Genomic DNA, 15,881 nt, shown 5'->3' on the forward strand with positions numbered 1-15,881 from the left:
AGCCAAGGCACAGAGAAGGGATGACCTCTGATTTTCTTCACAGTCTCACAGCAACCCCCATTAGCTATTTTCTGCTGGTTATGTAGGTCATTATTACGGCTGGAGGTGTAGAGTGAGTTAGTTGTTTGACTCTCAGTTCTGAAATGCCTTTCCCTTGTACATATTGCTTCACAAAGACAGACACATTTTCTTCTCTAATTTTATTGCTTTCCTGGACATTTCCACTTCTGAGATAGAAATACAAAGAGGAAGCACAGAGGAAGGAAAAGCGGCATGACATTTCAAAATTTAGGGGGAGTTTCTTTTTGCTACACTTCACTGGCTTAAAACTCCAATTTTCTTGGAGAGGAAGGGCTCAGGTTTGTGCTGGTTGAACAGGCTGAATTGATAAGAAAATTGCTGAATCGGAGATATGAGAACAGACACAGACAGGAGAGGAAGAGGTTGAGACAAAAGCTCATCTCCAATGAAAGTGTACCATGTGATTTTTAGGAAAGAAATAGATGAAGACGTTGGAACAAATACAAATATTTGGGGGAAGTGAAACTATTGCTCTACTCCATCAAAAGAAAAGCTAGGTTGAGTGCACACATCTGTTGTCATATACACAAACATATACATGCACAGGCACACACACTCAGTAAGGGACTGTCAGTTTCTTCATGTCACTATTAAGAATTAAAATTATTGCCCTGAATAGGACTTCATTGCCTGAATGTTAGAAAAAAAATCAGAAATAACTCTTTTGCTAAATTGTGCATTCCTGTTCCAAGTTCACTAGTCCACTTACAAACTCCCCATGAGAACCATGGATTTGAAAATCAGTTGGTGTGAGCAAAGAGGTACACCTTTCCTTGATCCTTGTGCTGAGCTTGTGGACAGTCATGAACTTTTCATTTTATGTGATCTCATGGGTGATAGAATTGCACACCTGCTTGGCTCAAACTAAACTACATTTTTAAAAGACTAAATACATAACAGATGCACCAGAGGATTTCATTCTGGGAGGAATTTACTTATAAGTTCGTACAGTTAACACATTCCTCACAGCCATAATCCTATTGCTATGCCATAATGATGGTGTAGATTGGAAAAACTGGCGTTGTGTGTTCCTCATGGAAAGGAGTCCAATGTATTTTCCACGTACTTGTTAGATATGGCATAAATAAAACATACCACACATACATTTAAAATGTAAGACAGTTTTATACATTTTATTGGAAATATAACCTAGTTAAACATTTCAAATAACAGCAACAGTAGACAGGTTATATTCTATTTGCAAACCTTTCTGGAAGGTATCTGGGTCACCAACTTTGTTAGATCACTCTTGAAACCTACCTCCAGGAAATTTCCCTCCACTAATTAGTAAGTGATGCTGAAGTCCCCTGCCATGGAAACTCCACAGAGCCTTTGTCCTCACAGTCCCTCTAAAAGGGTTTGGCTCTACAGCATCAAAACTCACAACTGACTGTGCCATGGCCCTCATTTGGGACACTAGATATCATGACCAGAGGTTCCCAAATCACACTTATTAGTGTACTTCCAATAAAGGTCCCCTATATGCAAGTATTACCTCTACCATTAGTTAGGAAGTCTCATAAAATTGACTTATTTTATATTCAAGTCATTGATTTGAAAGGCAAATTTATTATTATTATTAGTGATATGGAATTAGTATTCTTCCATAAATAGAAAATAAACATAAAGGTAAATCAATGGAAACAAAACAATGTAGTGGAATTTCAGCTTGAGTCATTTGCCACCTGAAGTTAGCAGGCTTGAAGTCTGATTTCCCACAGTCAAAAAGGGAAAGGAGTAAGTTATGGAGATATACTAAGGACTTAATAGCACTGCACTGAGACGGCCTCTTATGTAAGCAAAGAAAAATTTCATATGTAGAGTTCAAAAACCCTCTAGTCAATGGTGCTGAGTCAAATTCATGGTTAAATTTGTGGGTTACTGCATGAGAGTGGGTATGTGGGTGGCTTCTGGGGGTTGGTAGTGCTCCATATCTTGTTCTGGGTGGTAGTTACATGAGTGTGTTCATTAGTTCATGAAAATACTTCCATCTCTATAGTTATTATATGTGCATGTTTCTGTTGTTGGACATGCTTCAATAAAACATAATTTAATATGATAATGATAAGAAGATGTACTTGTTTACTTAAGAAAAAATTCATGGGAAGTGTAGCTTTAAGGTACCCAAATTCCAGTGGTGTGTTGGAGCTGGATCGTACCGGCTCGTGAGAGGCAACAACTAAGTTTCAGGGGTTTTATGAGTCGGATGCTAAATATATCCAATGTTAAAAATTGAGTTATATAAACTTATACCTATATAAATTATATTAAAACTAAAGGTGATAAACACCCAAAACACATCACTTTCTATTTTGCTATTACCTGTACTCTTGAAGTTATTTCTATCTTTTATATTTTTATGGTAAAAATAGTATAAAATGTTGTACTGAAACTCTATGCAATGGCATCAGATGACTACCTCGAACTGGTCATGGTGGGTGCATTATACCACAAATATTAGTAAACATTATAAATCAGGACTTTCTTTGTCCCTACAGTGCCAGTTATTAAATATTTATAGCACAGAACTACTAAATCCAGTTTTTCAAAAATGACATCAAGGATCAAAGATATATGTAATGCATGTAGCTGAAAAAAGACTGATATAAAAAATATACAAAATTCCCTACAAATCATTAAGAAAATGACATCCAAAGAGAAAAATAGGCAGAGAATTTGAACATTACAAAAAGAAGAATCTAAGTGACCAAATTACATATAAAGTGTGTTCTCCATCATTAGTCATTAGGGAAATGTAAATTAAAATCATAATGAAATACAAATATAAATTCATCAAAGTGGCTAAAAACAAACAAATGAACAAACAAAACCTCTGACAATCCAAATGTTGGTGATGAAGTGGGACAATTTGAACTTTCATACCCTGATGGTAGAAGTATAAATTTGTACAAATATTTTGAAAAACCATGTAGCAGTCTTTAATAAAACTGATCATGTTAATACCTGATATCCTAGCAATTCCCTTCCTAAGTATATACTCAACAAGATTGCTTATTGTCATCATAGAGTGCTCACAGCAGCACTAGTCATAACAATCCAAAATTGAAAAACAAATGTCTGTCAACAGTTGCACTGAATAGATAAATGTAATGGTATTTTATTTCTTTTTTATCAACTCCTTGCAGATTTTAAAAAATATTGTATTTATTTATTTTTAGAGAGAGAGGAAGGGAGGAAGAAAGAGAGGGAGAGAAACATCATTGTGTAGTTGCCTCTCACTTGTCCCCTACTGGGGACCTGGCTTGCAACCCAGGCATGTGCTCTGACTGGGAATCAAACCAGCAACCCTTTGGTTCACAAGCCAGCACTCAATCCACTGAGCTATGCCAGCCAGGGCCTGTAATGGTATTTTATATAACAACAAGAAAGACTGAACCATAACTACACACAGATCATGGGTGAATCTTATAAAAATAAAGTTGAGTGAAAGCAACATGACACATAAGTATACACAGAGTAGCATTGTAGTTACAGGAAACTAGTGTAGGGAGTTTGAAGATGGGATAGTGATGGCTTTTGTGAGGGTAGTAATTGGGAGGAGACACTCAGGAGATTCCTGAGTGCTAGTAAGATTTTATTTCTGTATCTGGATTCTGGTTACTTTGTGAACTAGTGTTGCCAGCTGATGGAACTAAACTTGGGGGCTATGTTCATTTTGTTAAAAAAAAGATAAAGAAGTATTGAAGAGCTGTTAAAAGTATATGGGATTTTAGACAATCAGAAGAAATTATAGTAAATTGAAAATAGGTATACGTTAAGATTTGTACACACTCCTGTACATATATTATACTTCAGTAAGAAGTCAACTTTAAAATATAAAGAAATATACTTCCATACCTGAGAAAAAGCTGGTAGGTTTCATTAATTTCAAGACTGATAGATTCATTAATTTCAACAATATCATTAAGGCATCTCTGTTTGTTATCTCTGATGATAAAAGGGATGGCTTTATCCTGAGTCTGATTTCCCTAATAGTTGTATGGCTGCCTGCATATCTTGGTTAAGTCTGGCACAGGAAAGAAGTTTCTCAATTCTCTACTTACGAACAGGAAATAACTTTCCCAATAGCCTTCAGCCATTTTACCCTTGCATATCATGGATTAGAAAGTGTCCCCTTACTTATTCTTAAATTAGTCACCACCAAGGAAATGATATTCCCTTAATTTCAGTTCAAGGAATAAGCCTGACTGGGGTAAATTCTTAAAGCCTTAAACCATTTAACAATTGAGGGACGACAATATATGTCGAAGAATCATTCCTAAAGCCCAAGCCACCCTAATGCCTTCAGATGGACACTCTTTACCTTGGTGTTCCATACTTAAGCCAACTTTTTAAATCTGGAACTTTCTCAGCATAGATCACATCAAAATTTACACTGTGATGTAAAACAATAATCCCTTTAATATCTTGATTAAATTCATAAATGTTAACCCACCTTCACATATATCAGCTTAAAATTTCAATGCAATGGTCTAATTATAATATAAAGAAAATAATTACTGATGAAATAGTATTTTATTATTAAAATTTATATGAGTAAACTATGCTAGTTGACATGAGGATGTATCAGGAAGACTGCAAACATTTTATTATAAATAAGGTTGTATTGAGGAGAGAAACAATAATCAACAGTGTTTTGACATGTTTTCTTTATACTTGACATTTTAATATGAGAACCAAATAAGCATGTGACTATGCCTGCCACAAGTGCAGACTGATATAAGAGACTTAGCTGATTCTGGCAACTTAAATACCTTGAGGAGCAATGTCATGAGTGAAGAGATTTTTGAAATGGTGAGTAGCTCTTGGGAAATTTCCAAACAAAACAGCTTCTGATCTTCCCTCTGGATTACCCAGAAATTGTATTTCTGGAAAATTCAATATAAAAACCTAAAAAACTTCTTCAGTTTACATGCAAAGCAGAATTAGGCTTGAGTCTTGTAAAGTTGAAAACACATTTTTCTATGGGCATCTCTAGGGAAACTTTCAAGTCACAGAGCATACATGTCATGTATTTATTGTGTAAAATTTTCTTACTGTTGGAGCGTGTCTAGAAACTATCTTAGCATACTATCAATTGAATGCTAGCAGTGGCTTCCAAGCATTTTGACAAAAACCCTTCAAAATTTCTTAAACACACTTTGAAATACTAGCAACAGAGTTATAAAACTCTTAAAATGAAATCAACATAGATCCTTGAGTTAGAGACACTTGGTTTTCATTCCTTTCCCTTTCCCTCATTGCTTGTGTGGACTTGGGCATGTTAGGCCTCAGTTTTCTCATCTGCAGAAGAGAAATAACATCACTTCCTTGTTTTAGTGTTGATTAAGTTACTAGAAACAGAAAAGATGCTCTCCAAAATGTATTTTCTTTATTTTCCATGCAGTTCTCCTCCTGTTTCTTTTTCTCTGTATTTCTCTAGATTATGCTTTCTGACATCCTTTGTATGCTAAGAGGGTTTTACCAGGGGGACAAAGCATAATCAAAAATAGGTTCCAAACCAGGGTGGAGAACATCGCCGACCATATGGAAAAATATGGAAGGGTGTAATTAATGATACTTTCTTTCTCAAAAGGGATAGTTGAAGGTTTCAATTTAGTCACTGTAATGGCTATATATTAACCTTTTTTTCAGTTCTTAAAATTTGTAAAATGAAGTAAACTCTTCATCTATAACAGCTTGAATTTCACACGAATCTTAGATAAAATGTCTAGATCATGTAAATATCACATCAGCAATGTTAGTACAGACAATTTTCTAAAATAATGCCAAGGAGATTTATTGGGATAAATAACCACACAAACCTTGGAATAATCACTTAATTATGTGTGTTTTTTTTGGGGGGGGCGGTGTATGCTGAATTTAAAAGGGCTTCGGGCCCTTCCCAATCATCAGTACTCTTTAAGTAATATAGTTTCTTAGCATCACAGCAGTTTAACTACAATCTATCAGTCTATGAGTTTGACTAGTTCTCAAAACTCAGTATTGATATGAAAAGAAAATTCAACAGTGAAATGATATTCACATTCTAATAGAATTTACATAATACATTTTGAACACACGAACTATATTGAACATATGTTTGGATGTTTGTGTGTGTCCAAAATAGATAAATTGGTCTAGAAGTTTTCATTCACAATTTATTACTGTGGATGCCAGTTAGAGAGTGGGAAAGAAAGGGATAGAAGGAGGAGAGAAATGCAGTTACCTATTTATTATGTTCTGTTTCTTCTCTAAAATCATATTTGAAGAAAATCTTACAAAATATATCCTCTTATTCTGAGCACAACACTAGGGAGTATTTATCTTTATTTTGACAACTTTTCTTTCAATCTCTAAAATGTAGAAGCTGCCATTTGTGAGTACTCTCATTTCAAACTTTTTTACTGATGGTAATTTTGATATTTAAATTTCATACCACCTATGAAATATGCTATAGAGAACCCAATGAGGATCAATCAAAATATTTTGGAAAGTCACAGCACTAACAATTCAGGAGCTGGGACATGGGCCCTAATACAGGTCCCTCTACTGGTTAAAATACGGACTTTGTGACTGAAAGCTGTAATTAGGCATAGCTCCCTCTGAACTATAATTCTGTCCTAGGTGACTAGAGGAGGTATGCCTAGAATCAAAAGGGGAAATTTTATGATAGTAAGTCATTTATTCTCTTACTATAAATTATAGAGTTGGCCTCCAAATCTGTTATTTTTCCAAATAAACTATAGTAGGTGGTATTCTTTAAAAATTATATTCTGTGAAGTAATAAATTACAGGGTTTCTGAAACTACTAGCCATCATAATTTTTCAAAACATAAAACTCTCTTCACTAATGTAACTGTACTTACCCAAAGTTAAAATATATATTTAGGTGTTGAAAAATTTATATAAATGCTTTTATGCCAGATATAACATTCATAGACCTATGGTAAAGTGTTGATATTTTGATTTAGGTGTATAAGAATTTCTCTTTATTAGATATTTCTAGTAAAGTGATGGGGGGGACAACTTCCTGGAGAAGAAAGTTTCATTTTTGAGGCTTCTAGCAGTTGTAAATCTCAACAACTTTAACTTGTAAGTCTACTATTCATGTGAAATTTCATTTGTCAAGTGCAGAAGGCTTTAGTACCCCCACAGTACAAGTATGATTCTCTGTGTGCATCAGATCTAACTTTGCTTTGGAAAATGATCAGATCTCTTGACCTGTCACATTACCTGAATGTCAGGGACTTCTGAGTTCCCAGCTAAACTTTTGCTTGTTTTAGCAGGACAATTACAGGAAGATGTAGAGGGAGGGAGAGGGGTGAGATAACTTTCCTTATAAGGATAATAAATGGTTAATAAAAAATTTAAAGAAAATATACTTCTGCAGCTCCTAGAATAAGAAGAAACTATTTTAAGCACTTCAAAAATATTAATTTCTTTCATTTTCACAACAACTACCTGAGGTAGATACTATTATTATTCCCATTTCACAAGTGAGGAAATAGAGTCACAGAGAAGTGTGGTAACTTGCCCAAGATCACACAGCTAGTAAACAATGGAGCTGGGATTTGAATCCAGACATCCTGATTCCAGAGTCTATATTATTGATTGCTGTACCACATTGCTACACAAAAATAAATGTGAGGTTGTAAAAAGGTGGTGATTAAAAAATCATAAGGAGTAGATGTATTTTGCATATCAATATTGTTTCAGTTACAGGAGTTTGAAGTGTGCTTTTAGCATAGTTTTTTCCTCACCGAAATTGTTTTTATTTCTCATTGCCTAGCTTAGTAAATGTGAGAGTAGTCATCTACTAACACAAGCTAGAAAGCGTACACTCATCTAAGAGTCCTACTTTTTAAATACTTCCTGTGCTAATCAGTGGCCAAATCTTGTGGTTTAATTGTGTCCAGAAAGTATACAGCCATGCACTATGAAAAATAGAAATATTTCTTGAACAAGATATAAGGCACAAGAAACATAGTACAGAGGACAATGACACCTTAGTCCCCTTCAAAGTAAGCTCTTGAGACCTGACACTGCTCTCCCAATTGCCATTAGCTGTCTTGCCATATTTTTGTGAATCTCATCAATGGTCTGAAATCTCTTCCCTTTCAAAGGTAATTTTAGTTTCTGGAAAAGCCAGAAGTTGCAGGGCACCGAATCTGGGCTGTAGTGGGGCTGAGTCACCTGGGTGTTTTATGTTTCACCAAAAATCTCTGAATGAGATGTGATGCATGAGCAAGCGCATTGTCATAATGAAGCTGCCAATCACCAATTACCCATAGCTGTGGCCTTCTGAATCAAGCAAGTAGTTTCCACAGAGAAATGTTGAAGCTTAACACAAAATCTGATGCAGATTTGTTGCTCTCCGTCACTTTTCATGCGATAGCCACACAGTACACATGCTCACTCAATGGTGTCTACCACCCCCACTGATTAGTAGAATGAAGTCGTCATTGATCACACATGCACATTCCAGTCCACTCCCCTTGGCTGCCAGGTTACATGCATGTTGGGAAAACTGCTCTCATTATGTAAACAATGGCTGGACTCTTTCCAGACAGACCTCACATATGGATGATTCAAATAGCTTTCGTTTAATGAGCACCCATAGTCACAAACTGTACAAGTTCCTACATCTATGATATATCTAATTTTACAAAGTGGGTATTATTATCCCAATCTGAGGTTCATAAATTATCATTAGATTGATTAAGGCACTTTTCTAAGTAGCTGAGCTGGAATTAAGTCTATGTCCTTATCCAGAGTTTTTTGCAACTATAGCATACTGTAATGCATTCTTAAATTAATATGGTGTAACCTATCTTTTCAATCTCTGTGCCATACCCCTAAGTTATAATCTTATTATTATCTCATCTCCTTTTCTATAAAATCTTAACAAGTTTTTCTGTTTTCAGTGTTGTAAAAATTTTCTTACTCCTATGCACTTAAATTCTGCTGACAAGTCGTTATTTAAAGGACAGATTTAATCACACTACACCTCTGTGAAAAATCATCCTCATTTTCTACAAGATACAGTTGCCTACAACTCATAAGGGCCTTCTAGATGTCTATATACTTCACTAGATTCTTATTTATCAGATGTCTATCCCCATGTGCAACCCCAAGACACACACTCTCATGCTTCAGTAAAATTAAACAATGCACAGGTCTCTGAAATGCATGTAATTGCTTTCTGTTTGAGTATACTCTTTATTCAAATCTCCTTTGAGATAGCCCTTGAATTTTTTCCCTTAAACTATGAATTCAATTCAGTACAGCTCCAGAAAATCTTTCCCATATTCCTTTTCCCTTTATCTCAGTCTGAGTTACGTTTCTCTCTCCTATATGGGACTACTTTGTAATGATCAGTTTCATTTTTTTTAGATATTTTATACAATATAACTTTCAGAATAAAGTAGAAAAATATTATGGCCTTACCAAATTTTTCAGATATAATAAAAGAATACTTACCATTTCTGAAATAGTCTAAGTCAGTGTGTAAGCAGTGAGAAGGGTCATACTCTCAAATTTCCAATTTGATAACAGGTAGTTAAGCTAATAAATATTTCCTGAGTAGGCTTGTAAATGAAGACTGTTATGAAAGAATTATGCATTATGATTTGTATCATGTTGAAAATAATTTTTAGCAAATGAAAATACACATTAGAATGCTGAGTAGAGAACAGTGTGGGTAAACAATGATTTTTATCACGTGTAAAGAAATATTATATGTGGTTTTTTCAAAGCAACTCAATGTGTATTAGTCTCAATATCAAACTCATAAGGTTAAATTAATCTAGTGTTCATGTTGATAGAGAAATTATGTTCAGTCATTTACTTAATCACTACTTAGAGAATTGCCCAGGTAGAAGAGAAGAAGGAAAGACAGCACATTCGTGGGCACATTATGAGATGTGAAATACGTGGTGTGCTGGACCAGACAGGTGAAGAGCAGAGGGCTGGGAGTACATGGTGGATAATGGAACAGACAGCAGGAGGCAGTGTGAACCTGAAGAGTTTTGTGTGCTAACATCAGAAGATTTGAAATTATCTTGAAAGCATTGTACTTCCTTGAAGAATTTTACACAAGGAATGTACAAGTGGATTATAGTCTTAGGAGTATTTCTCTACACCTTCATGAAATTTAGATGTGAAGAGACTAATTGTGTGGGATTTTTGCAGAGTAAACAGATGGTAGGAAGGCAAGATTGGAGGTTAGTCAAGTATGCCTGGAGATGAAGCATAGACAAGGGTAAGGAATGAACAGAATGATATAGTTTCTGCAGGGACTGGATATTGATGATAGTATTGGTTTCCTATTGCTGCTGTATTAAATTACAACAGACTCAGTGAATTAAAACAACACAAAGCCATTATCTTACAGTTCTGGATATCAAAGCTTGAAATCCATTTCATTGGTCTAAACTCAAAATGACACAGGAGTGTGTTCCTTTGGGAATTTCTAAGAGAAAATCTGTTTCCTCTTTTTTTCCCCAGTGTCTAGAGACCTCTTACATTCATTGGCTCATGACCCCTTCCTCCATCTTCAAAGTTAGCAGCATAGAATCTTCAAAACCCTCTCTCTTTGGCCTCCGCTTTATGATGCTGCCTTTGACTAGATTGTACTCAACAGGAAATTCTCAAAATCTTTGACTGAATCACATCTTAAAAAGTCTCTTTTGCCATGCAAGGTAACATTTCCACAGGTTGCAATGGACATTTTTTTTTTCTGGGGTGGGGTGGGATGGGGTGGGGGAGCAATATTCTATCTACCATCAAAATAAATGAAAGGTGGAGTTTTAGATTGATATTCACATATTTGTCTTGGAGAAACTGATAATTAGTGACATTATATCCTGATACAAAGAATAAAAGAAAATGAAAAGGTTGAAGAAAGAAAGAACGAGTTTATTTATAGATTAAAAATTTGAATTTGAGCTTTCTCAATGTGAGACATTGTATAGTTAACCAGTCACAAGTTGGCCATATGCATTAAAACCTTAGGAGAAGGGATTTGGCAAGATATATTGATTTAAGAGTTATCAGTATTTAAATGAATGGTGAGAAGCCTGTTTCAGGCTATTAAAGAGTAACCTGTTCGGATCTACCTGTCCTCCTGTAAACTGCCATAAAACTTGACAAATATATAAGGCAGTGTTTTTTAAGCATTAAGTAAATATTAAAAAATATTTGAATTTTTCCAGTTTAATAAAATGCACTTAACTCTGAGATCCCAGAAAGCTAGTGAACATTAAGGAAGGTAAACAGAAAGAAAAACACATCTAGACATCAGTTCATTTCAGATTATTATTTTTTGTAAGATTTTACTTATTTATTTTTAGACAAGGGGAAGGGAAGGAGAAAGCGAGGGATGGAAACATCAATGTTGCCTCTTGTGTGTCCCACACGAGGACCTGGCCCACAATCCAGACAGTTAACAGTTCCCAGACAGACTACCCTTTGGTTTGCAGGCTAGTGCTCAATCCACTGAGCCAAACCAGCCAGGGCACCATCCCAGAATGTTATGAAGACATATTGTTAAAACTTTTAATAGCTATATTATTTGATTTTATCCTAACAAAGACAAAGATTCTGGATCAGAGAAAACAAGTTATTTACTTAGAAAGCATCATAAAGTAGGATCCCCACACCCCAACCCCACATAGAGAGGTGCAATGGGGGCAGATGTCAGCTGTATGTGAGGGGGGCTCTCTAACACAAGATAGGAGCTCAAATAGATGAATTTGGAGCTTCTGTGCTGTGGTCGATACTACAGATAACCCTTCTTCTGGAAAGTCAAAATGACTTCTGTTAAAAAGTGCTGAACAAATCCTGTTTGGGAGCAGGGGCATGTCCCTGGTTAATTACTCTTTGGAATGCAAACAAATAGTTCAAGGGGAGATAAATCTGTGTTTCTGCAGGTACCTAACATTTATAAATAACTACCAGAGATTGTCTGCCCTTTGCTCATTCTTTAACCCAGGTTGCCAGTAGTTTTTGCTCAGAATGCCTTGATCATGCCAAATTATGAAAAGATGATGTTTCCCAAAACTCTATGCCAATAAATTTAACAACATAGATGAAATCATCAAATTTCTTGAAAACTACAACCATTCATAACAGTTTTATTAATAGTTACCAAAAGTTGGAAAGAGATGAGATGTCTATCAACATGAGAATGAATAAAAGAATTGTGGAATATTCACATAATTGAATAGTACTTAACACTGTAAAGAAAAGGCATATAGGTACAATATGAATAAATCTCAAAGAAATCCTGAGTGAAAAAAAAAGCCTCGAACAAAAGACATACTCACTTTATTATTTCATTTATGTGAACTTCTAGAATAGGTAAAACTAGTGATATGAGTGATTGTTTCTGAAAATGGGCAGAGACAGACAGTAACTATGACAAGGGCTTGAGGGAAACTCCTGGGGTTATTTAGTGTTCTATAATGTGAAAGGGGCTTGGGTTGCACAGGTTTATGCATAAATCAAAATTCAGCAAATGAATACTTATCTTTGCATACCACATTGCATGTACATTTTATTTTAAAAACTCTGAATACTGAATGATGTACATGCTGAAATATTAGGGAAAAGTGAACTAATGTCTGCAGTACATTTTGATCTCTGTAGTTTCCTCTGGATGGACAAAAAGGATGATACATAAATAGATCTGTAATAAAATGAATATAGTAAAATGTTGATAGTTGAATGTAGATACAATGTGTTTGAGAGTTTACTACATCACTCTTTCAATGTGGCTGTATGCTTGAAATGTTTCCTAGTAATCACATAACTGATGCTTTAAATGCACACTTCTAATATATCACAATATTACATGTAATGTGTGATAGATAGAACCCATTACTTTTTTCCACATACTCTGTTGCCATTCCCTAGAGTGACCCTCTCGGAGAAAAGATTATACATTCCTGCCTTGTTGTATTTAGGTGTGGCTATTTCATTTACTAATGGTGTAGAAGTGATGAGTATCATTTCTAAGCAAGAAGGTTAGGAACAAGAACACAGTTTGTCATTTTGTTATTGTCGTTCTGCCTCTGCTATAAACCTGGGACCCTCCAAGTAGACTGTGCTCCATGAGCCTAGTACTCCTGTGAAGATGATGTGGGCTGAACCATCACTGATCCACAATGAACATGCCGGAGAGAAGGCAACAAGCATTGTTCTTAGAAGCCCTGGAAATGGTGTTTGTTGCTGCAGCATTGTCTACTCGATTCTGGTGCTTTAAGGAGAAGCATAGATAGGAGACATGTGATTGATTAATAGACAGATAGGTAGGTATAACTTGCTTTCATATTAAGTAACTAGCAAATTTTAGGAAAATTGTTGAGCATCTGGGAAATGTTAGCTTTTAAGTGTTCTTGTTCCATCAGATAACAATGTTAATAGCATGAGATAGCATCTTAGAGTTTAAATCTTCTGTTCTTTCTAACTTAGCTGGGAATAGTCAAAATATTGTCAGTGGTACAATGCAGTTTCGGGGGAGAATATGCCCTTTCTTTTTCTTTTCATGTCAGTTACAATACACAGCAGCCTATCTGTGGCAGATGTTCTTTCAGAAACTATTTGGTTTCTTGGTGATTTACATTAGCAATTGTATTAAAGACTGGAGGTACTAAATTTCTTTGATGCAAAATCAAGCCAGAGACAAAATGGAAACCAATCTGAACAAATAGGACAATTTCTCATACAAGGGTGCATTACCCCATGCCAAAAAGCCCTTTCCTAATTCTTAACTGCCTTACACTTGAAACTTTCACTTCTTTTTTTAAATTGAGCTTTTTTTTTTAAATTGAGCTTTTTTTTCATTCTTTTTCTTTCTTATGGTTTTGTTATTTTTATTTATTTTAATTTTCATGTGTTATCCTTTCACTCCCTTCCACCCAGCCTGCTCACACCTTCTATAGTCAATCCCCACCCTGTTGTCCATATCTGTGGGTCCTTCATATATGTTTTCTTTTTTTATTAAAGATTTTATTTATTTATTTATCTTTAGAAAAAGGGAGGGAGGCAGAGAGGGACAGAAGCATCAATTATGATTGCCTCTTGCATGATCCCCCCTGGGGACCTGGTCTACAACCCAGGCATGTGCCCTGTCTGGGAATCAAACCTGCAATCATTTGGTCCACAGGCCAACACTCAATCCACCAAGCCACACTAGTCAGGGCTCAGATATGTTTCTTGACTGATTCCTTCAACTTCTTTCACACAGACCTCACCCCTTTCTTCTCCCCTCTTACCACTGTCAGTCTATTCCATGATTCTATGTCTCTGGTTCTATGCCTGATTCTATTTTTTTATTAGTTTATTTTGTTCATTAGATTCTTCTTACAAGTGAGATCATGTGGGATTTGTCTTTCACCAACTGGCTTATTTCACTTAGCATTGTAATCTCCATTTCCATCCATGCTGTTTCAAAAATTAGGATTTCATTCTTTATTTCTGCTGTGTAGTGTTCCATTGTATAAATGTACCAGTTTTTTAATCCACTCATCTACTGATGGACACTTAGGCTGTTTCCAGAACTTGGCTATTATAAATAGCACTGCTATGAACACAGGGTGCATAAATACTTTTGAATTGGTGATTCAGAATTCTTAGGGTATAATCCCAGCATTGGAATCACTGTTCCATTTTTAATTTTTTGAGGAAATTCCATACTGTTTTCCATAGTGGCTGCACCAGCCTACATTCCCACCAATAGTCCACCAGGGTTCCCTTTTTCCACACCCTTGCCAGCACTTGCTGTTTGTTGATTTATTGATGATGGCCATTTTGACCAGTGTGAAGTGGTATCTCATTGTGATTTTAATTTGCATCTCTCTGGTGACTAGTGATGTTGAACATTTTTTCATATGTCTATGGGCCCTCTGTATGTCTTCCTTGGAGAAGTGTCTGTTCAGATCCTTTGCCCATTTTATAACTGGATTATTTTTCTTCCTGGTGTTGAGCTATATGAATTTTTTATGTATTTTGGAGATTACCCACTTGTCTGTTGTATCATTAGCAAATATGTTCTCCTATACAGTCAGTACCCTTTTAATTTTGATGATGGTAGCAAATTTTTGCTGATATGTCTCCTCAGGCTAGGGAAGTAAAGGCACAAACAAACAAATGGACTATGTCAAATGAAACTTTCATTTGTTGCCGTCACATTAGTTGGTATGCTCTTCCTACCATAAAGAGCATACATCTTCTTTTGACCCAATAATACTTGTATTTATCAAGTCTTTGTGCTATATGTTTGTATGTTCAGATACAATGACTTCCAGGAAAAAAAGAAGGAAGGAAGAAAAATAAATCACTAAAATACATAGCACTCCTAATCCCACAATCCTAATTTTAAGAAGCACCTGACATATGAAAAGGTCAAACCAATAATGCAGCAATGATATTGATTCTTTTCATGTTAACAACATAACAGATTCTGTTTTAGTCACTAGTACTTGTGAGAAGGTAAAAATGCAAAATGACAAGTTTAAGAAAAGGAATACAAACTGGTCAGAGGGAAAATGAAGAATCATACTATGGAAAGAAACAACATATATACGGATGTGGGGTGAATGAAAACCTTAAAAATTGAAGAAAATACTGACATAAGGTAAGGTGCAGCGTCAGATTTCATTGGAAGCTGAATTTTATTTGACTTGGTGGCAAATGGTTGTAGCAATACACAAAATAGTAACTACATTTTTTACTTAACCTTTTTCTAGATACATTATTTAGGAGATGCCAATTTCAAGGTATTCAAGCTGACTCAA

Source organism: Phyllostomus hastatus, unplaced genomic scaffold, assembly GCF_019186645.2.
Source record: "Phyllostomus hastatus isolate PE091 unplaced genomic scaffold, TTU_PhHast_1.1 phas_contig_254, whole genome shotgun sequence".
Classification (NCBI taxonomy): domain Eukaryota; kingdom Metazoa; phylum Chordata; class Mammalia; order Chiroptera; family Phyllostomidae; genus Phyllostomus; species Phyllostomus hastatus.